This window comes from Hesperophylax consimilis, chromosome 25 (assembly GCF_061612785.1).
Source record: "Hesperophylax consimilis isolate HC1 chromosome 25, BYU_Hcon_1.0, whole genome shotgun sequence".
NCBI lineage: Eukaryota > Metazoa > Arthropoda > Insecta > Trichoptera > Limnephilidae > Hesperophylax > Hesperophylax consimilis.
Window position 1 is genome coordinate 1,276,388 of NC_142860.1, and position 23,440 is coordinate 1,299,827.

Sequence of the window (23,440 nt, forward strand, 5' to 3'; positions counted from 1 at the left end):
GACCGTTTCCTTTTCTGATTTTTCTGTTTCAGATTTTCGTTTAGAAATCACTAATATTGTCTTCAATATTTAAATATTTGAATAATTTGAACGTTACACGTAGCAGTTCTACTTTCATAGTTAGAGGCATATTTGCAACGTAGAACTTGTCCGCTGCACGTAGCGGCCGGGTACGGCCTACAAGCCGGGGTGATCGGGGAGGGGGGGACTGCAAGCTATGGCCGGGCCCGGGGGGGACGCAAAAGGGGGGATCGAGCTGGTGGGGGGGACGGTTTGGCGGGTTCAGACCCACGCCAGTGTGAAGTTGGCAGTGCCGCCGGGCAGAGCAGATTTACGCGTCGAACGTTTTCCCGGCGCCGGATTTTCCGATTCGGAAATTTCAATCGGCGTGCGCGTTGTTAATTTTTAAACCGGTACAAACACGAGCATGGTTTTTGCACGCAATGCTGAAAGTGCAGTCATTTTTGGATGCAGTTAACGTGTTTGCGGATGATTTTAGTGCTAAAAAAACATCACATTCAAAATAAAAAAAAAAAAAACAAATACATACTGTGCAAAATTAAAACATTCTCAAAAAAATCTTAAAATACTCAAACATAAAAAAAAACTAAAAATCTAAAACAATCAAACATTATTAATTTAATTTAGTGAGTGTTTTTTGCTGTTACAATTTCGATTTCCATTAAAAAAAGTGTTTCTAAATTTTTGTGTTTTGGTTTTTTTGCTTTAAAAGTGTTGCGTTTCATCTTTTAAAAAAATAATTAGTCAATCAAATAAAAAAAAGTATTTTCAAACAACAGTTTTTTTGTGATAGTTAAAAGACGCAGTTACATAATTTAAAAAAATATATATACTGAAGTATTTTTTGTTTGAGAAACTTGGATACATGAAATCGTGTTCTTGGATGCTAATTAGGCAGTCGGTAAGTCTTACATGTGTTTTATTGTATGAATAAGTGGAATATAAATGTAATTATGTTAATTCTTTCCAACATCCACTCTTTATAAGATGTACAACAAATTCGTTGAGTTTCATTAGCTGCGCGAAAAATGCTAATTATGTTTTTCCTTCATAACGTTGCGCACTGGTATTTTAAGCATTTCTTGGATTATTTAAATGGCGTTTGTGTTCGTTTAAATATTATTACCATTATAATTATATTTTTTCAGGAAATCATTAAGAAATCATTAAACTTGGAATAATTTATGATAATTAACCACCCTTATTTGATTCATACACAATCTTACGACAAACCAAGCGAATAGAGATTTATAAATATTGTTAAACAACATACAAAAATACGGTGACCGGTTATCCCATCAAAATGTTCAGTTCAACACACCTACAAACATTCATGAAAAGTGATGAAACAAAAATTAGGTTAAATAGGTTTCATAGCGAACTATTTAACCTAGTTTTTATTTCATCACTTTTAATGACTCTGTATCCTTTTTTAAAGTTGTGTTTAACTGTCATTTTGATAAAATATAATGGAACCCAAAAATAAATACTTCGACAAATAGAAAATTAGGTAAAATTTCACAATCGCCAGAAACGTTTAATGCAAATACGTTTGAAATGAAAAAAAATGGCTGAAACTGGTAAAACGCTAGAATTCTTGAAACTTTAACTGACAATATTTTTTAACTCTGTTGCATCTTTTGCCATCTCCACCTACGTAAATGGTTGTATTTTAAATTAATTATCTCGAATCGACGTGTTATTTAAAATAATATATTCGTTTTAAAATTATACTCTGAGCTGCTTACTTATAAACGCGGTGTAAAAATTACGCGGCGCGTAAAGTCACAACAGTGAAAAATCTGACGTATGACTTTTTTTTGATTAAAACGGTCTCAAACCAAGCTCAAGGCTGGATTTTCTACACCAGCGTTGAACAGAAGATTAGTAATCTAATAAGTAAGATGATGAAAAATTACCGAAAATTATGTATGTACTTTACCTTATCCATAAATTCCTTTTTTTCTTTGCAAAAACTTGTCCTAGTATAAACTATTAAACAAATATAATACAAAGATGACTTGAAAATTGATTTTTTTTTTCCTAACATTATTTTGTACTTACGTTGATACATGAAAATATATGGTAAATTTACAGAAAATAGTTACACAGTCAATACGTACTTTTAATGGAAAAAAAACAACTGTGCATAGATCAGATGAGAAGTAAGTATTACAGTTTCCGAAAATATAAAATATGGCATTTTAGTACCTATTTCGTAAAAAAAACAAACAATTTGACGTTTATCTTTGCGCCATACTTTGACATAATAACTTAAAATACTTTTTTAAATGTTTTAATTAGGCCGCTAAGTAAATATCGGTTATAATTTCAACGATACAACTTTTAAAATGCAATTTTTCGAAAAGTGAAATACATAATAATATACTCATCATTAAAATAACAATTACACCAAGTCAGTGGACATCTTTAAACAAATATAAAATGTTGTTAATGAAACAATTCAGTTATATACAATAAATAATGTATATTTCTTAATATTAATATGTAAAAGCCCCGAAAAGGAGCGTTAATTAACAAATAATAATAAATTATACGAAGTATTTTGAAAACAAAAAGTGCGTATTAAGCCTTTTGCTAGTTTCTGTAATTTACCCACGATATCGATATCAGATTTGTGTTTAAATTACTACCTCATTTTAAATTTGGATCTATTCTTTTTTATATATTATGATTTTAAGCATTGGTCTGCCAAACGGTATTTGGATATCAATAGTAATAAATGCGTCATTGCGAGATTATTACAAACACGCAAATAGTCCGACAATAATTTCTGACGGCAATTTTCAATTAATTTATTAATTTAAATTCCCTGATGGGATTTTGCATAATACATATATTTTAAAAGATTTATTGGATAATAAAGTGCCAACTGCAGGTTTTTATTAAAAAAAAATAACCAGAGACTTAAAAATGAACATAACGCATGGTAAATATAATTTTCCACAAAAATGTACATAATATAAAAAAAGAGAAAATAAATGAACCAGTTTTAAAGTGCAGATGGCATATAAATAATAGTAAAAGTGAATGAAATTAATTTACAATAAAAATTATATGGATGTTCCAATAATAATAATTTAATTCTACACAAAAAAATTATTCAGGTATGTCTTATACGAGTATACTGATAAACTTATATTAAATATATCAATATTTGAGGTGAATTTGTTTCCAAGTTTATGAAGGCAAGATATAGGTGCGTGAGTGTGGTAGTTAAACCTGGAATTATGTAGAATAATATTCATATTTAGCCTGGTTGATCGATTTGGTACTATAAAGCCGATGAAATGCAGGAGTTCGCAACAGTCTATATTATCAATGAAAACCGTAAGATCGAGAATATTCGTAATAACTATATAATAAATATAGTGTAAAAGTTCATCATAATATATTGTGCAATCCAATATTTTTATAAGGTTAGGTTTGGTTTCTTAGGTGAAGTTTTTATTTTTCGGCATTGCAGTTTAAAAAGAATATTATTTTTTAATCGACCATTTGCAATACCGGTGCTAGGAATTGGTTTCGACGTGTTTGTTCAGGTTATTTCACCTTAGCTAGATAATTTCATCTCCAATATTCTTCCCTTCTCCTAACTCCTCTGAGCCTCGCAATATACCCCAATTGGGGTGAGAAACTTCCACTGGATCTTGACAATTTAGAACAGTTGTGCCCGTAGGCGGTATTCAAATAAAATTCAATAAAAATCGCATGCATTCATCATTTAATACAATATATGAAGGTAGATAATCTTCAATTATTTAACCTTATCACCAGTAATATATTTTTTAATAATTTTGATAGCGTTACAAAGTCCTATTTTAACTCGACTGTTTTGTATTTCGTCTGTCTTTAAATTTTTTTGTGCAATCCGTTTCAAGATGGTGGCCGTGTTGGATGCTGCTTTTTTATCCTGCTAGAGTTTGTAGTGTGGATGCTTATACGAGCTTTAAAATCGAAATAATTAATATTATTATGGTATAACCTGCCAAGAAATTTTAAATAAGAATTTTCATTAAGATACTGACGTCTGTTTGCGCAAATTTTATGATTGCTTATTTGAAAAACAAAAAAAGATGCATAAAAAAATAAATAAGTACCTACTCACAAATATTGTCATTTCAGAGAAAAATTTTATTTTGATTTATGGAACAACAAAAAAAGTTAAATATTATTTCTGAGGTCTATTATTGTACACAGAAGTAGATTATAGTTAGTATAAACAATGTTGTTATGAGATAATAATTAATCGATTTTTTCCTCGCTAAGTTTTGTGAAAAAAATTGTTAAACAATTAATCACTCTGTCGCACAAATTTTTGCTATAAAAAAAACCAATGTTTATTAGATTGCTGCAACACGAATAAAGGTTTCCTTAAAACGCAGTTTTAATAAACTTAACTGAATGTAACTGAACGTAAAGCCAATAAGATAACAAAAAAGCCGTTGTAAGCCGAGTGTATAAATGCGTTTTGTTCCCATTCAGGTAACATGGGTTCATTTTCTTTTCTAGCTAAGTCCTCCATTTGAGTCGTCAACTTGCAAATCCCACTATGAAAATTTCTGCTTGTTCCGATTCTTATACGTTCAAAAAAAGTGCTTAAAATAAAATGAAAATAAATAAATTACTAATATCTTAGGCTTAACCTTTCCTCATCTGTGGTATGTATTTACTACACATTGCTTCTAATAACTTTAATAACTCTATAAATATAGTAAATTCTGGGTTCAGATTTTAGCTGTTCCTCCGTTATACATTTATGCACTGATATAAAAAATAATATTTTACATAGTTTTCAAATTCAATTAAATGACAGAGATTTTTGTTAAAAATCGGGAACAAATACAACAATACAATCAACCGTATGACGCTGCTACGCGAAGAGTGTGCGAGGAAATGAAACTCTATTGATGTCCCGCTTTAGTTCACATGAGAAATCCACACGTCCGCAGTTGTATTTAGACATTTAGACCATCGATACCTACGACCGCATAGCTGTGGGTGTGCGTCCAGCGTCCATCCAGCGCCTGTTGTACGTTAGATGTGGACCCCTCGCACGTTTCTTTAGCATGTGCCGATGGTTTTTTCATGTTTTCAGCAATTAAATGAAATTATTATCACCTTTGATATAAACTATAATACACATACGCGATTAGCTATGAATATTCATGTTTTTCCGATATTAAATCGCTTATTTTGAGATGTGTATTGACTACACAACACCGGAACGCGTGGATTTTTTTAGCACAGTAAGGGAAAGGTTAATAACAAAATAATAATGTATAATTATGTTGATTTTAATATAACAGGTTAATTCAATGTGTTAAAACAGTTTTTTTGTGACATCTACAGATTTTAGAAAAATTTCAAAGCGCATATAGAAACTTACCCTCTATGAAATATTGCTAATTTGTTAAAAATCTAGTTAAGTTATTCGCTTTCCTGTTAAAAGCGGGACTACACGCCGTAAATAAATGAATGAATAGATTTCCTAACAAACTATCAGTAAAACCCGAATGTGTTATGAGGATCTCGGATTTCTTAATGTAATAATATTGTTGCACTTCATCATTTTATTTATCAGAAAAGGCGCAGCTGTAAGAACACGTTTTCCTATACATTATGTATGGACTAATATTTTATTAGGAAATGGTTTGCCATCACGTTTTAAATAGAATTTTACCAAATCAAGCATACTCATTTTTCTACGTGCGGGTTTCGCAAAGTCAACAACTCAAAATCCAAGCCGAATTTTCTTCGCAAAATGATGACAGCATAAGTTTTTCAAAAGCTTTCGGGTTATTCGTAAACCGATAATGTTTTTTTCTTTTTAAAATAGTGTACTGACGATAAAAAGGTTCATAAACCATAAATTATTTCTGGAGTCGCTCGTTTTTTTAATGTTCATGAAAACAATTGATCGCCCATGAATCAGCTGGCATAACCTTATCGCATCTGTGTAATCTACATACGTGCGGTTCCTACACACTGTGCAGAGTAATCGTATTTTAAACGGAAATTATCTGCACTTGTGAACCAACCTTGAACGAGATTAATACAATACTAGGATATAGTAAATTATTTCAACACAAATGATGTCTGAGGTATGTATTTCAAAATGTATAGTAAGACTTTGACTTGTAATCCAGAGATAACGGGATTGAAACCCGGCGTTTACAACTAAATTATATTAGATTAATTTCGTGATATTTTTAATTAATTTATTTTAAAAAAAAGAATAAAATATATTTGCATCACGTTTCATAGTGCAAGATTGCACCCTGGTGTAATAAAATCATTCAGAATTGAAACATTGCTTGAAATGGCTTTAGTTATGTTTGGTGACCAGCTTATGTGACTTCCTCACCTTCCTCTTTCCCATCTTCTCCCTCTCCCGACTACTTTAAGCCTCACAACATACCCTAATTGGGAATGCCATGCAAGTCTCACTGACTCTAGACGGTTGAGAGCGGTTGGATAATTAATATAAAAAATAATTAAAATATTCGTAAATTAATATAATTATATAATTCATATAATTTTTTATAAACCCCTTAATATTTTAATAAATAAACTGTTTGAATGAAATGTTTTAAAACAAATGTAATTTTAATGATATTGTAAAATATTCTTTATTCCAAAACCTTGTCAATTGGTTTGTTTGTTTCACTGCCCGGCTTAGCCCGTATCCTTGTACATATTGTATACGAATACAATTCTCGCGTTACCTTGTAGTTTGCTGAAAAATGCTGAACAAACATTAATCAACAGACACAACTACATTATGTCGCAGAAGACGTTCACTCTCTATTCATGATTTTACCAAATAATAATTGATAAATCGGAATCCAAGGAAAACGAATTCGGCGTTTTAATTTACATTTTTGATACTTAATAGCTAATGATTACAGATGTGCAATTTGAATAACAACAGGGTATCGATTCTCTAATTCAGGCCGCTCGCAATCGCCATCGAAAGTATACACATTGGTCGACATTCTTATTCTTGAATCTCGTCGAAAGAACACACTTCCGTACGCCAAACATCAAAAGTCATATGACTTCGTTGAGAATCGACGCCCTGAATTCCATCAGAACAGACATTATCTAGTAAGGTGCGTATATTTATTAATTTTATCCATTAATTTCTCCATAAAACGGTTATACACCAATATATTACAGAGAACATAACAATTTTGAGGTACATAAAAGGTCATGGGGGCAGTTTTACTATTTAAATCAAAAGATAGTTGCTGAACTATCTTTGTTTGACGTTGTAAATGTCAATGCAGAATCGTTAAGCAGTTATACCTCTCTTTTGATTGGTGAGTTTTAATGGACAGAAGTACTTGTTTTCGGAGTTAAAAGATTGCATGGAATCTCCCACGAGTATACTTATTAGTAATATATATATGTTAACCTCTTTCTATGTGGATTAAGTACAGTTAGTTTAAAAAATGTTTGCCGAAAAAAAAATTTTCGCGTGCTTCTAAGGTGTTAAAATTGAGCCTTCCTGTTAAGAACAAAGGTACATAGAGAAAAATTTAGTACGTAGATTCTTTCAAATATAGGTAACGCATTAACCTCTTATGTGTATAAAGTAAACGAAAAACTAAACTATGAAATGTGTTGAAAAGTTGTTAAGATTTTTGTTTTGATTTAACAAATATATTTTCACATTTATCTTGAAGATTATTGAATCACATGCCATGCTAGATTATTGAAAACAAACGATTTTAAACTAACCCACACGCCATTGAGATGCTATTTTTAAGACATCTATACAGAAAAGTGTATATCCAACACCTAAATGTCTAAATAAATATGCAAAAGGGTAAAATTATTAAAGCATTTAAAACAGAATTGCCATGATGGATTAGAGACAAATAAATACAAATAATAGATATGCCTACAGTAGAACGAAGAAAAAATAAAAATTGATAAAAAAGGGTGTTTTTTTCCATTTCTAGCTTTTATTTTATCAGATGTGTAATGTCTACACTAGGAGCTCACATGTATTGTGGAGGATATTTTACAAGGACGAGTTGTTAAGAAGATTTTTTTATCATTAACCACTATTTCATCTCTTGGGATGCTGTGTATAGGGTTTTTTTTAATTTGAAATGAAGGAGAGGAATTTATGGGTAGGTATAAGGCATGAAGGTTGGCTAGGAATCTATTGATCAGTGTGTCTAGGAGTGACGTATGAATATATCCATCGCATTTAATCGCAAGGCGATTGATCGAGAGACAAGTTGAAGAAGTCAAATGGTCTTCCTTGCGGCACCCCTGCTAAATCACTGAACGGAGCGAACCAATGAGTGAGCTATGGCAGAGGTGTTGATTATTCAATAAATGGTTCCCGGGGCGGCGGTAGCTACACCTGCCTCCAAAATCGAAAACTGAACTTAACATTCATAAACAATCAAAAATTATAAAAAATTACAGCAATATAAGCAAGTTTCAACACAAACAAATGTTATATAATATTATGTAAAAAGGTGTAACTTTTAATTTTTATAGTATTTAAACATTGTACGAAGAAAATATAGTGAATATTTGTATGGTAAATTTTATTTCTTATTCCTCCTCACTAGGGTGACTTGTGCTGAGGAGCTCTAAAGTTGTTCATTTCTATTTTTTACCTATAATAGAAAAGAATTCTTACAAATATATAGGTACCGTGTTTATATTTTACATTTCCCATCGGTCAGGGTATTATATGAAATATTAAAAATATATGTAACAGGGGTAACATTAACGACTTGGCACGTCTTTTCCGAAAGCCCAACAGATTATTTTGGTTTAAGTATTTTAATTGCGGCTGTGAAATAATTTTTATTTACACGTAAAAAGTGTAACCACCAGAGAATACGAATCAAATTAAGCACTTTGTTCCTCATACACTGACTTATAATATATTATTTCGTAAGTATTCCTCAAATGCTTCCGTAATATTGGCACCAATATGAGTGCGTCCATGCCATGAGATTTGCTTTAGAAACACACCATCTTTCCTCTTTTCAGATACAAATTACCATAAAGATTTTGGACCACTCTTGACTTTATTTTCGATATTCTTTAAATAATCCCTATAAACGATCACGTTGACCATAGCAATATCATAAATTCGGTGACCGGATAAATCATCAAAATGTTAATTCATCACATCTTTAAAAAGTTATATAAAGTCATGGAAAGTGATGAGACAAAAAATTTATTAACTTGGTTAAAGGTTAGGTTAGGATTAAAAAATTTTTTTCATCGTTTCTTATCACTTTTAAAGGTGTGTTGAATTGTCACTGTGTTGAGTTATCATGGAACCCATAAATTCAGTTTGTTTGTACTTAACACTTCAGAAATCAACGAAAATATAGTTTAAGTACTCTATATTTAAACTATTGTTAAGTCAAAACGTCACACGGGTAATGTTGATTTTTTGTGTGAAATGTTAGTAAAAATTTTAATCTTCTAGCGGCCTTGTAAAAAGTGAACGAAGGTAAAACAAAAACATCGCTAGCGGTATCGAAATTATTATTCGTGGCCGTAAAAATAGCAATCTTTGGTTATTTATAACTCGTGAATGATGAAGTTTTTGGTACCAATATAATAGTTTCAGATTCGTCAGAACTATGCAGCGTTGCTGATAGTATGAAAACTGGTGTATGGTATCACACAAATCACATACTTAGGTTTTTTATTATTTAGAGAGAATATATTTATTTATTTATCAAAACATAAGAGGATAATAAACATACTATTCAATGTAATAATAGATGTAGTCATAAGATATTATCTGCGAATCAATTAGTGGTTTTCTTGATAAAGTGGACTGAAATCCATAATTACAACTTTTCAAATTGACACAACTCTTTGGAATAGCTGGTCAAGAGTTAGAATTAGGCAGACATTCTGAACTTAGCCGTGGTTTTCTGATACTTGTCTTTTTGGGAATTGATGTCATTGCAGGTGATAATCACTGCACAATTTTCCGTAATACGTTCGAATTTATACGCACTGCGGAAACACTTAATATGTTCACGGCATAGACTTTCTTAACGGACTGGACTAGGTATATTTAAGTTGGACATATCTTGCCTCACTAGGCGAACCTGTATTGAGACAGAATTTTGAAGTAGATGAATTCACACACCGTCCATGGTTATCAATACAACATAAGGTTGTAAAATGTGAATATTTAGAGTTAATTGATGATTTGTGTATTTGCGGGGTATATTTACGAGAGGTGGAATGGCTGATAAGAATATCGAAAGAATGAAATTAATAAAAACTCTTTTCATGGAAAACAGAACGCAGTTGGAGCTAGTAAAAAGTTGTGCAAATAGTTAGCAGTCTTTGATGAAGTTTTTGAGTCGTATTGAGGCACAGAACTGGCAGAGGAATCATGAAATTAGACTGAAAACTGTAGAGATGAGATCCCAGGTGCGTATGTGTGGTCGTGTTAAAACTGAGGATATCAGACATGGCACGATCAAGTGAGTTATATACTTGAGTTGGGACATGTCAGAATAATATAAGTGCATGAAAGCAAAGAGAGTGTGCCGAAATATGTAGCGATTTAACATTTACTATACCTACCTCCGTTGTGAGCCGGTATGATGGTTATTTAGTTAGTTTAGGTTTATTCTTATTCTCCGCATGGTAGAGAAAAGTTTGTGGAGATAAAATTGGGATTCGAGGTTATTTATCATTCACGATGGCATCAGGTGACACATGTATCAGTACAAATGTGTTACAGGGAAATTCGCAAAATGAAATTCGATGAGTTCCCTTGTTTGAATGTGAAAATTGACATTAGGTTTGTTATTTAAAATGGATATAGAATATTATTTTATAAAAAGAATTTGGTTGCTTGGACCTATATGTAGGTACTATGATAAATACCGGCCAATTAAAGATTGATAAGGAGGAAAGTAATTATCTATTTAATCTAGGATATAAACTTACCCAAAACACTTATTCGATATTAATAGTGGCATAATTTTATTAAATAAGAAAATAATTATCTTTGTTTTGAGCATGAAAAATGGTTGGCAAATCAATTTTAAAATTAAAGTTACCATTCATCACAAGAACGATGTCGTATATTTGAGTATGAAGAAACCAAGGTTCAGAGAAAAAACAATAATTCTAGGATGGTAGATACTCTCTTTCCCTGAGGAAACATAACACCTCACTATCCAGAATCGAAAAGTTGCTTGAAATTACTTTAACCATATTTAGTGACCAGATCTGACTAGCCAGGTAGGTACTTCACATTTGTTCTCTTCCCCACCTCCTTTTCCTTTTACACCTCATAAAATACCTTAGTAATTAAATTTAACATTGTCTCACTTGCTCCAGGTAAATGCAGATCTTAAAAAGTAAAATATTTTAAAAATTAACATTCCGTACAAAAAAAAACATTGCGATTGCTTATTTTTCTTTTTCAGGACCCATGAATTCATTTTTTGTAATTTGTCAAAGTTTATAACCAAATTTTGTTGATTTACCCCACAGAAAAAAGAATACAATATATTGTCACAATTACTTTCTTAGTAATTTTTAACCAGTAATAAATCATTTTTGACATCGTAATAATTGGAATTGGGCGGGAGTAAATACAATCATATAAATAAGTCGCCTAAATGTTGTCTAACCACAAAAGGTCCAAACAGCTGTCACAATAATAAAAAAATATAAAATTCCTGCAGAAATTAATAAAACATTTTTAAATTTGATACACCTTTTTTTGTTTTTATTCTAGATAAAAGAAAATTACATTTCACTTATTTAACTAGAAATAACTAATACATTAGGTAAATAACAATATTATTCACTTTCATTGTTTTGTTGATTGAAGTGAAATATTTTTTTTAAATGTGCCTAATGATATTATTCACTTTCATTATTTTGATGATTGAGTATAAAAGTGAACAATTTTTTTTAAATGTACCCTTTTTCCGTTTTTTTCATTTTGTCTGGAAGGCAATTATATAATGTTGCTCCCCTCGTAACCAATGGATTGATTGCCAAAATGAGTATGTATGGTGTTCAAATGTATTTTATCGTGTTGCCGTGTAAAGTGTGTGTACTTGAGACGTTTTAATGTGTTCTGTATTTGTAAGTATGAGTTTATTATTTATTTAAGTATATAAGCAGACATGTTTTATATTCATATAATTTTCTTAATGTTAATAGTTTTGTATCAATATATAATTATTTGTGGATGCTTAAATTTAGAAAAAAAATTTAATGAAAATTACAGATTCAAACTACCGATGTTTTGCTTTGATTTTTTTTCACTTTTACCAAAATTATTTGTTGGGATCTCGACACTGTTTGTTGTTGATAAACTTCGCTTCCAATTTAGGATACTCCGAGAGTATTTATTTTTGGCTTCCGAAACAATATATAAACAGGTACTAACTTCCACTCGAGGGGATAAACAAATAGGGCAGAGGTTAATACTTACTGATGATCCCGATTTCGCTTTGGTCTCAAGTCTTAAATTTCATGATTTCAACCTTAGTTTCAAATTTCAAACATAGCCTTAAAAATTTTTATGTTACATTAATTAATTACAAGTAGGTATATACATGTAATAATGCCTTAATACAGTATAAACATGTTGGGAATTAAGAGCTTCGTAGAGAGATGCATGCACAGATGGCAGTGCATAAAGCTTGCGTGGAAGTCCGCAAGATGGAGCCAGTGGCCAGTTGTCGCCAGGGCCAGTGGGAATGCTCCCAGAGAAACTTACTGTTCCAGATTCCCATTAGCCAGCTTCTAGTTAGGTCAACTATCGAGGCACCATTGTATTACGCGGAGTAATAATAAATCACTGATTAATCTTAAAAAACCTATTATTTATAAACTCTTTCCAAGACGAATTGGAGACCTGTTTATACGAACACAACAATACAGACAAATCATTTTAAAGGGGACACGCTTGAATGTATTGTAATTTGAATAATGCTGAGTGCGTAGTGACTTTTATCAATAATTATAATGTTTATTAGATATTAAATTTCAAAATAAACCTTTTAGATTTATACAATCGATGCGAGTGTAAACACTTTATAATGTCCATATCAATGGTTTTTAATGTATTTCTAAACTAATTGTTTACTGGATTCATTTTAAGAAATGTGATATACCCACCCATCTATGTGGGCAACTACCCTTCGCATTTAAGGCCCTAAGGAAAATAATTTTCCTTAGGGCATGTGTCATCTTAAGGGATGCTGTGTGGAAGTTAATTTTAAGGAATGGAAGGAGAGGGTGTTCTGAGAAGGAAACAAGTATGATGGGTGGGTAGGAACCTGGGGGTCAGTGTGTCCAGGAGTGACGGACGTATGAATCCATCCTTTCAACTGAGCAGGTCAGAAGGCCTCTCTGCATTATCTCTCGATCCAGTCCACCACGCAGCAGGTGGGGAGACGCATCCACCGCCCAGACCTAGACAAATGTTACTTCATGAACCCGGGAACCCCTGCTAAGTCACCAAACGTAGTAACCCAATTCGGGTGACTTATGGTAGATGTGTTGGTTACCCAATTAATTGACCGGTCGGTGGCTGAGTTGGCTGAGTGTTCAATTCCTCGGGTGGCCAAGTCCTCCATCACAACACAAGCAACATTTTCCGCTTACTGTGGTGGTAGTAGGAGATTTTCAAATATTGTCAGGTTAGTCGTAACCCGGGAATGTTTTCCTTTACTTAAAAAAATAATGATAATGGTTACCGGGGTGGCGTACCCATACCCGCCTCCCAAATTGTAAATTTGAATTGCGTATAGCCGTAAAGCGTTAAAAGGCAAATAATTCTATTTTTTTAATTCTAGTACACCACTACATAAGCAAAGGTTTCGAAAAAGATTTACCTGTAGTGCACATTATGTCACCTAATCTAAATAAATATTAATTTTTATAATTTATATTGTAAAATTTTATGAATGCTTTTATTGTCAATGTTATATTTGCTTAATGATCTAGTTTTGTCGTGCACTCCTTATCTAAATATCACTCCCTTTGTAAATTATATTATATTTTCCAACTCCAATTCCATTAATGTATTATAAATTCATTTAAATCACCATACACCCTCATTCCGTCAACATTCTGAAGTTTTCAAAACAGACTATAAAAGTGAAAATACAGCTAAACAACACAGGTAAAATTTCTCAATATTTTCCCGATGTTGAACCTTTTTGATTTAAGATCTAAACATTGTGAATTACGACATTAAATCATTTTCCCTGTATAACCTTGTTTTCCTATATGTTTACCTTAGCTTTTCGTCTACCGTTCTGGATACGGAAATAGCCTTCGAGCAGTCGATTATTCAGCAATATTCGAAGTGTTATGGAAATATTCAGCACTATTGTAATGCTAAACTGGACTTAATTACCATCGGTTAACAAATCAGTTCGATTATTTCGCCAAAATGACGTACTGTTACCACCTATGTGCTTACTAGATTGGTCCGGAATTGTTGTTTTACCGAAAAACTGAAAATTTGCCGTTTGAACTACTTGTTACATTTAGGAATTTAGGATTACATTTGACATGATTTTTAATGCCTTTGTAATTTTTGAAATGTTCAACAAAGTTAAATATCAAAATTTATAACATTTCTTTCGCGGTTACAGCATTTTGAGGCGTAAAAAAATATACAATACATTGTAATGTTTTTCCTTGTGTCTGACATTATCACTGAAAAAATATAATTTAATAAATTTATTTAAGTCCTCCATCACAACACAAACAACATTTTCAGCTTACTGTGGTGGTAGTAGGAGATTTTCAAATATTGTCAGGTTATTCGTAACCCGGGAATATTTGTCTTTCTTTTAAAAACAATAAATTAAAAAAATAAATATATATCTCTTTTGCTTTATAAGCAGGTAATGATAGTATCTACTTTTTTTTCCCCGTTTGTCTGACATTGTAATATTCTTTGAAATAATGTAAATTATCTGATTAAACCTTCTATTTTATTGCATTATAGACAGGTATGAATTATTTAAATATTTCATACATTGAATAGTACTCACATGGATACCTTTATTTTTGTAACAGATTTCAGTAATTGAAAATATAAGATTATAATATATTCGTTGAATTCAGTGAAATTCTCGTGTTATAGAAAACGGATTTAATGTTGCGAGGTTTTGTCAGATAAATAGGTTCCTCGCTAAGCAGATTGCCGTTTCTAAGCAACTAAGCAACATCTCAATTGTTCATTAAACGTGCTCAAAATACGTACGAACTGTTCAGAGTATTCAAAGAAATTTACTGAAATTCCCAAACAAACCCTCAGTCATTCCTTATATCTCAACAATACATTTTTGATTTGGAAAATATCAGCAATTTATTTATTTCTTATGTTTTTATTTATATATTTATTGCATCTCACTATACATAAATCATGTTTTAATTTTAAGTAACCTCACTAGGACTTAGCCCAAAGATATTAGAAGAACGAGATGTGCTACCGCAGTTCGTACTGAGTGGAATTGTTTTGCCCAGTGTCGCCGGTTTTGTTCACCAATACTACTGCACACCTTCGCTTGTGCTAAGGTATCGCTAAGGTATCCGCACTAATACATAGAACAGATTTCTGTGCGTACACGTCCCGATACCGTTCAAAGTACCCTAATTAGGTAGTACTCCGGCTACGGTCCGGCGGCCAACATAGCATATCTCGTTCTTCTAATATCTTTGACTTAGCCTGTATCGTGGTAAACAATTTATATATATATATATATATATATATTTTTTTTTTTTAATATTTTTATATTTTTTTATATATTCAATATTATTGAATATATAAAAAAATAAAAATTAAAATGGAGTTCTACAAATTAAACTTAATAACAATAAATAAAAAAAACCAATTATATTTGAGTGAGGCAAACATAGAGTAATCACTAACATAAAGTATTTGTAATATGAAAGAAAAATAAAGAAATTTACTATTATAAGTTTTGTATAATACACTTGTAAATTATATATTATTTAACATTGATCTATTTTTATGTTATTTGCAATTAGACAACTATTTTTTCCTTTTTTTTCTTACATATAGATACATAATTCTTATATATTATATGACTAGCTGTACCCCGCTACGCGTTGCTGTGGCTCAGTATGTCTGTGCAGATAGAAAAACAATAGTGCATTTACCTCTTACGTTCAACAGATAGCGCTGTTTTTCAAAAACATTTTTGTCCAACAACAAAAAAACAGATGTTTACCTTCACAGGCGCGGCAAACGCATAGTGCAGTTTTGAAAAGCTTTGAAAAAAACGGCCCAATTTACAGCAATTGGGTTTGTTTAATTTTATTCGGTACATCATGCCGTTTTATGCTATTAAGTCCTGAAGATGAAATCAGGAGGATGATGGCCCCCAGCAGGTTTTTGGAACATCTTGGAACACGGCGATTTCTTCCCGAATTCTATCCTTGAGTTATTCTAAGGTGTGATACTGATGTTTAAGAACATTTTTCTTCAGCTAGAAGTAGCAATTTGCAGCCAAAAAGCCCACTGGCTGGCGAAGAAAGAACGAAAACATGCGGACGACAAGCTCCGGCGTTGTCCAGATCAAACCATGACGGCCACTGCGGTTGAGGGATAACGCTCTTGACTAGCAAGCCAAAGTTTACCGGTGCGCAAAATTTTATCTGACTAATTTGTGATATTTCACAATTTATTCATTTAAAATAATATTTAGTATACTTGCAGAACGTTACGGCAGTGGAAGATACTCTCAGTAAAGCCCTGGTGTAAGAGTGTCACAGTTAAAACGTTGCTTGAAATGGCTTTAGCCGTGATTGATGACCAGATCTGAATAGCTAAGTACTCCCCCACATTTTTCCTCATCTTCTTCCTCTCCTCACTTCATCTTCACAACATACCCCAAATCAGGCAGCCATAGTTATTAATGCATAATGCTACTTGCACAATGACAATAGTCATATATTGACATATACAACATGGAGCAAAAGAAATCACCTTATTGGAAAACGCTTTAACTTTTGCAAATGGCGCCAAACGTCAATTTGGTTTAGACATTTGTGAAGTAAACAAACGCAAAATACAAATCGATAAGACATGTGGAGCAAAAGTAATAACCCTATTGGAAAACGCTATAACTTTTGAATTTAAATTTCAATTCAGTTTTGACATTCGTAAAGTAAACAAATCAACAAGTCATGAAAAAGCTTACTCCGCAAAAACGCGGAATAACAAGCAGTACCAAAATTTATCATAAAAAAAAATTACAGCAAAAGAACATCGGGTGACTACTTTTGCCCCATCCTGTAGAATAACACTAAAACTTTACCAACGCGTTTTTGTCAAACATACGTGAAAAAAATACTTCAGAGCGGGTTAGAGCAGTTATGCTACAAGCGGAAGGTCTCATGGTTCCGGTTTCTGAGATAACCTTTTCCTCGCATGTATTTTTACTGCGCATAATTTGACACTAAATGTTGTGTCATAATTTAATTTTAAATTCACACAGCCTTGGTTCAAATTTTGAAACCACAAAATATCAAGATATCTTCCTATATATTCCTCCTAGTTGGGCAGTCAAAGTATTTTTTATGTATATGTACATGTGTCATTGTATCATCACCTGTACTAAATAAATCACCTGTACTAAATAAATCTCCGATTTATTGCATCCTATAAACAATTAGGTATACAGAGTAGTAGATACTCTCAGTATCGCTCTGGTGAGAGACCACACGGATAAAAGTGAGTATTGCTGATTTATTCAAATCCTGGTAAAAACGGGATTGCAGGTTTCCTAATAAACTTTTGGGGATCATGTGAGAGGCACGAAATAAAAGTCGGTGTCAAAGGTCACTGTGTTTATTTATGAGTCGGATAGCCGTGATGAGAGTTGACGCAGGACAGATGATGTAGTATTCTCCGGTAGCTGGCTGTTATGGCTGGTCAAACGCGAGTCAGTGAGTCGACGCCGGGCGCTGATGACCGGGAGTCGTTGACTGTCAGACACTGGCGAAGAACGTGGGTCTTCAGGCACTCCAGTGCTGACGGGAAGGCCGAAGGTGCGGTGGACCTTGTAGGCGGTTGAGTGGGAGCTGCGTAGACCAGTGAGGATGTTGCGTATCCTCGTGGTGGTCATGGTGCGTGGGTGAAGCTCTGGTCAGAGACGCTGGAACCAGGGCGCTGTAATCCGTGGTAGCGCTGGCCAGGGACGGTAGGCAAGGCACTAAGATGATGTCCCGATAGAGTCCATGATGTGCACTGGCGAAACTGGGAGAATTGTCCTTCGCGGGGGCGCGGGGCGCACCGGTTGTCACTCGCGAGATTTGTAAACTTGGCGACATATTGATGACTGAATGACTGCTCGCTGCGTTGGGCTTATTTATACTGTTTTGTTTTTGTTTTTGAATCTTTATTTAGATGTACGCAAATGTTTTCATACATAGTAGAAATATATAAAAAGTACAAAAAAATAACATTTAAATTTTAAGAGAAAAAGATAAATACACAAAATAATATTATATAAGATATCTAGGTGACTAAAATAATATTGGTGAGTATGTTCAACAATCAAAAATTATTTTTTACACATAAAGCAGCATTGTACGGCCGGCGGCGATTGTAGGTAGGTGATATTGCAATTGAATCGGAGACACTCGCTCAGTCTGGGTCTTTCGGGAACTTTCAGTCGCGCTGCGTTAACGCATAGGCAATAGGCTCGAACTTTTTGGCGAGTTGTCGTAATGTGCCAGACCGACTGCGACGTATTGTCGTAAGTAGGCCGCATTGTTTTGTTTACGATTTCGGCTGTCAGTAGTAACCCGCAAGTAGGTACTCGTAGAAAGGTAGGTTACCTAAGTAGGTCGAACTGTTTATTATTAATGAGACAATTCTGGATTTCCGCATATTGTCACAAAATTTTAGTACATTCTTAATATGTCGTTGTTTTTCGGTTCCTTAATAAGCATTCCACTAATTATGGTTTCCATTATCCTTTGTCCAAAATGGCGAAACTTGTCAACTCCACGTCAAGTCAAAGTATTGTTTTTTTTGGTGTAAGCCTGAATGAATTTCGACTGTCGGTACGTAATGTGTAATTTTTAAAAGCCCTTTTACTTCCCTCAGTTGTAATTGTCGTGTAACACATGTAATTGTCTTCCATCTGTCACAAAAAAAACTATACGAATAAGACTTTTGCCTATTAATCAACAAAAAACAAAATAGATTTAAACACACGAATACAAAATTTATGAAAACATCATAAGTTCATTAACACAACACAAGACAAAATAATAAACTGTACACAAATTCAGTGGAGACTGAAAGTGGTTAAAGAAACAGAGGTTTAGAAGTCCAGAAAGGGAAATTTATATATTTTTTTGAACTTGGCAGTAGTTAAAGAATAAAGAAGAAAACTAGAAGTGCTTTCCAATTAAATTTGAATCGAAACAAATGATCCATAAATGTCATATAGCCCAATAGCCCAGCGCTCTCTCTCACTTATATTTGCTAGATATCATAGATCTCCACCCATTTAAATTTCGCAAACACTAATTTGTATTGAAAATTTAAGCTTCACTTGGGCAAATATTTGGATCACGAAAAACGCCCAAAAGGCATTTCTTGTGTTCTTGTTTATTCTATGGTATCATAATAGCATATTGTATATCGGTACAGCTGTTTGTAATATATAACTTTGAAGGAATTTATTGAGTTAGTGAAAAATATTTGTATTTTCAGATAAATTGATTTTATTCCTGAATATAAACTTTCACGATATAAAATTACATTTATATAAACATCTTATGAAATTCAAATTATTTTGTATCTTTTAGATGTTTATTTTCATACAGCATTATGGTGTCACAATATCTTCATGCGACGTTTCCGAAAATAAGGTCAAATATATTTATTACATCCAGCGAGATATTTACATTCATTTTTGCTGTTCGCGTTTCATCGAAAAAATAATTCCGCGATAAATTTAAAGGAATATATTCTCCCCACACCACGAGGCCGGGGAATATAAGAACCGAATAAATCGCACACACGTGAAAACATAAGGAAATTTTATGTCCCATTGCTTAAATAATTTTTCCAGTTGTTTAAATGTTCATCATATAAGTTCTTTTTGTTTAAAGAAGCCAGTGAATTAAACAGAACGTAATAAAAACCTTTCGAAGTTTAGATTTTCCACGAATAATGTTAAAAATTTCATACAAAGGAAATAAATCTTAATTTACTCCACAACAAAAACCATTAGATACAGTATTGTGGATTTATGTAAAAATACAATTTTTCTTCAATATTTTAATAAAGACTGATATGTACTCTCAGTATCACCCTGGTAAAATATCACACCACCATTCAAAATTCAAATTTTTTGCTTTGCAATCGATTTAGCCGTGTTTGGTAGTCTGGATAGCCAGGACTTCTCAACTCGGCATCATCATAGCATACTCATTTTGTGAGTCTGAAATAGCGGGGAAAGGAAGGAGATGGAAAATAGGAAGTTTGGGTAGAACCTACCAGTGTGCGATAATAAGGACGGGATGTTTCACAGAATTTGAATAATTCATAAAATTTAAATAGTTAATTTTCAAGTTTTGTTAAGGTTTAAGTTCTTTCATCATTTCAGTTTTGTAAAAAAACTGACTAATAATGATATATTCAGAACTTGAATAAAACCTTCATAGGACTTAAAAAACAAATTTCAACGTTGATTTTTGGGTTCTGTGAAAATCTTATTCAAGTTTTGTTATCACATTACTATGGGCCAGCTACTTGATAGAACTTGACCTTTTACAGAACTTGAAAATTAACTTTGAAACTTGAAGAATTGTTCAAATTCTCTAAAAAAACCTGCCTGTAAGCAAGTACAAGTTAATGGTAAAGTTTTAAATTTTTAGTAAAACAAACGGTCCGTGATAAGATACTGACAAAACATTAATAGAATTTTACAGAACTGATTTTAACTTTGAAATATAGTTAATTGTTCAAATCGTGAAACATCTCGTCCAAAGAGTTACTACCACTATGAAACGTAATACTGCAAATAGCTTTGTGTATTTTATTTATAAAATTAAACAAATTAATATAACTAAATTTATACGCGCATTTCTGGATTCAAACCCACACTTAAATCGTCATAACTGATTCTGTGATATGTTTACATTATCATAAATGATAATGCTTAGACTTATTACGCATTTCGGAAGAAATTCAATTCTTTGGTATTGTAAAACAATATCATGCAACGTGATTATTGTCTGTGTTCGGTAATCTAAAGCTTGCAATAGGAAATTGGTAACAGCTAGTAAAATCAAAGCTTATAATTCGTTCTCACAATCTAATAATACTGCGCTACCATTTAGCCATTTAACAAGTACTTTCACCTCTCTAGCCGCAATTGCAGTAATCCCGAACATGAGCGCGATTCGTATGTTAAACTTTATGGTAACCAATGCAATGTGGAATATTATGTATGCAAAATACGAAATGTAATCATCTCTGAAGTTGTTGATAACTTTACAACTGAAACTGCAAAATTGTTGAATTCAATTTATTACAGCTTATTCTGTTATACTCCGTATTTATCTATTTTCTCGTCATATATATTTTTATACAAAAGTCAGCAAAATTTTTTTTTCCGAAATTAATGAAATTTTGCTCACTTGATCTTCAAAACTAGAAAAAACTCAGCCTAATGCCTGGGGAACTCCGGGTACATCAGATATCTTTGTATTGGGACACTAAAGGGTGTGACACAGGGTGTTCGGGGGTAAAGTGCGATAACTTCTGGAGGAGATTCTACATAATGGTAGAAGTATAAAAGATACATAACTTTTTTCAGAATTCCAATGTATATTTTCCCTTAAAAATTGGAATATCTAAACAAGTTATTTTTATTTTTTACTTTGAAAATCACGTAGAACCTTACCCCCTGATACCCTCCACGAGTATATATAGTTTCGCAGTGTGTTGCGTGGGTTTGTTTTTTTATAAAGCTTCTTGATGAAATTTTGTACACTTGACGTTCAGCATAAGAGGAAAATTACTATTAAAATTGGTTTTGGAAAAGAAGTACGCTACTCTCCGCATTTCGTTTGGTCCTGTTACGATTTATTCAGTCAAAGGACGCGAGACTTCCATCACTGCATCCTGCAGGGGTTAACGTATTAATGGGGTAATGGTAATTCAGCAACTAGAAAAGTAATAATAATCTTATCAGCACCTATGCGAAACGTCAGTGAATTGTTTTAGCTGGAATTTCCTTGCCTCGATACAAGTCTTTATAAATATCTCACATATACTTACTTTTATTGTGTAGGACGCTCAAAAAAATTGGTATCACAAGACAGAGAATTGAAAAAACTCAACTCTTTGCTTTGTCTTTCAAAATAGGAATCCCTTCATTTTTGACAGATATGCTTCGCCGAATATTCATAAATTAATTATTAAAGATTCATATAATGTGGGCTTCTTCAAAACAACCTTGCCAGAGAAGTTTCACAAGGATGTAACTTTACGGGGAGTTGGACTGAATATTAATATGCCTCGACTAGATATTGATTACTGTGTAACTTCCTCAGATTTCTCTAACGAGTTCCACAGACCAGTTTCCACAGTTTACCTGGCCTCCACCATCTGTCTGTATTTACAACGCTGCCTGCGCTGTGGATGCAGGAGCATTTAGGGCCAATTGCTTTAAAGAAATTATGATATTAAATTGTCATCTAATGGCCAATTTGACGTTTGAAAGGTCTTACATAAACACAAACTCCAGGTCTATTTCGGCTTGGGTATTCGTCCGTTGATCAGCAGAAAGGCAAAATGGTTATGTTGTCATGCTTATCAGCTAATCATAATTTGATAGAATGCCGTAATGGGCCTAGACTTGACATTCAACGGGGACCTTTCAATCTCTAATTGGCCATATAATGACAAGTGAGTGTTAGTTCTTACTCGTTCTGGCTTTGGTTTGTAAGAGTCCGGCTGAAGAAGTCAAAACTCGGCCCACCACGCAGTGAAGTGCTGACGCATCCACCACCAAGACCCGGACAAACCTCACCCGATGAATCCGGGCACTCGTGCTAAGTCACCAAACGTAGCGAATGACTTGGGGTGATCTATGACGATGATAGAAGTGTTAATTAAACCAGTGAAAGTTTCCCGGGCGACGGTACCCATACTCGTCTCCCGCACAATTGGCCTCCGAATTCCGTCATAATAAAAAGAACATCTAAATGATTTTTGCCAGTCGCTAAACAAGTGACGGAATATTAAGTGTCCTGTGGTCCTGACCCACGGCGTATTGTTGACTTGATTCGACTGTCACTTTATTTTCTAATATTATATCTACCATATGTCTTTGCTTTC

The 23,440-nt window shown here is 33.0% G+C and overlaps 1 protein-coding gene across 1 annotated transcript in view; it reads left to right on the top strand.

The window, feature by feature from the left end:
* The first annotated feature begins 331 nt into the window (after nt 1–331).
* The window catches only part of LOC149411427 (octopamine receptor beta-2R-like), a 746,470-nt gene continuing 723,361 nt past the window's right edge, over nt 332–23,440 (top strand). The window contains exon 1 of the mRNA XM_089646862.1: nt 332–922. The gene's annotated coding sequence lies outside the window, so the exon portion shown is untranslated. The remainder of the gene's footprint in view (nt 923–23,440) is intronic.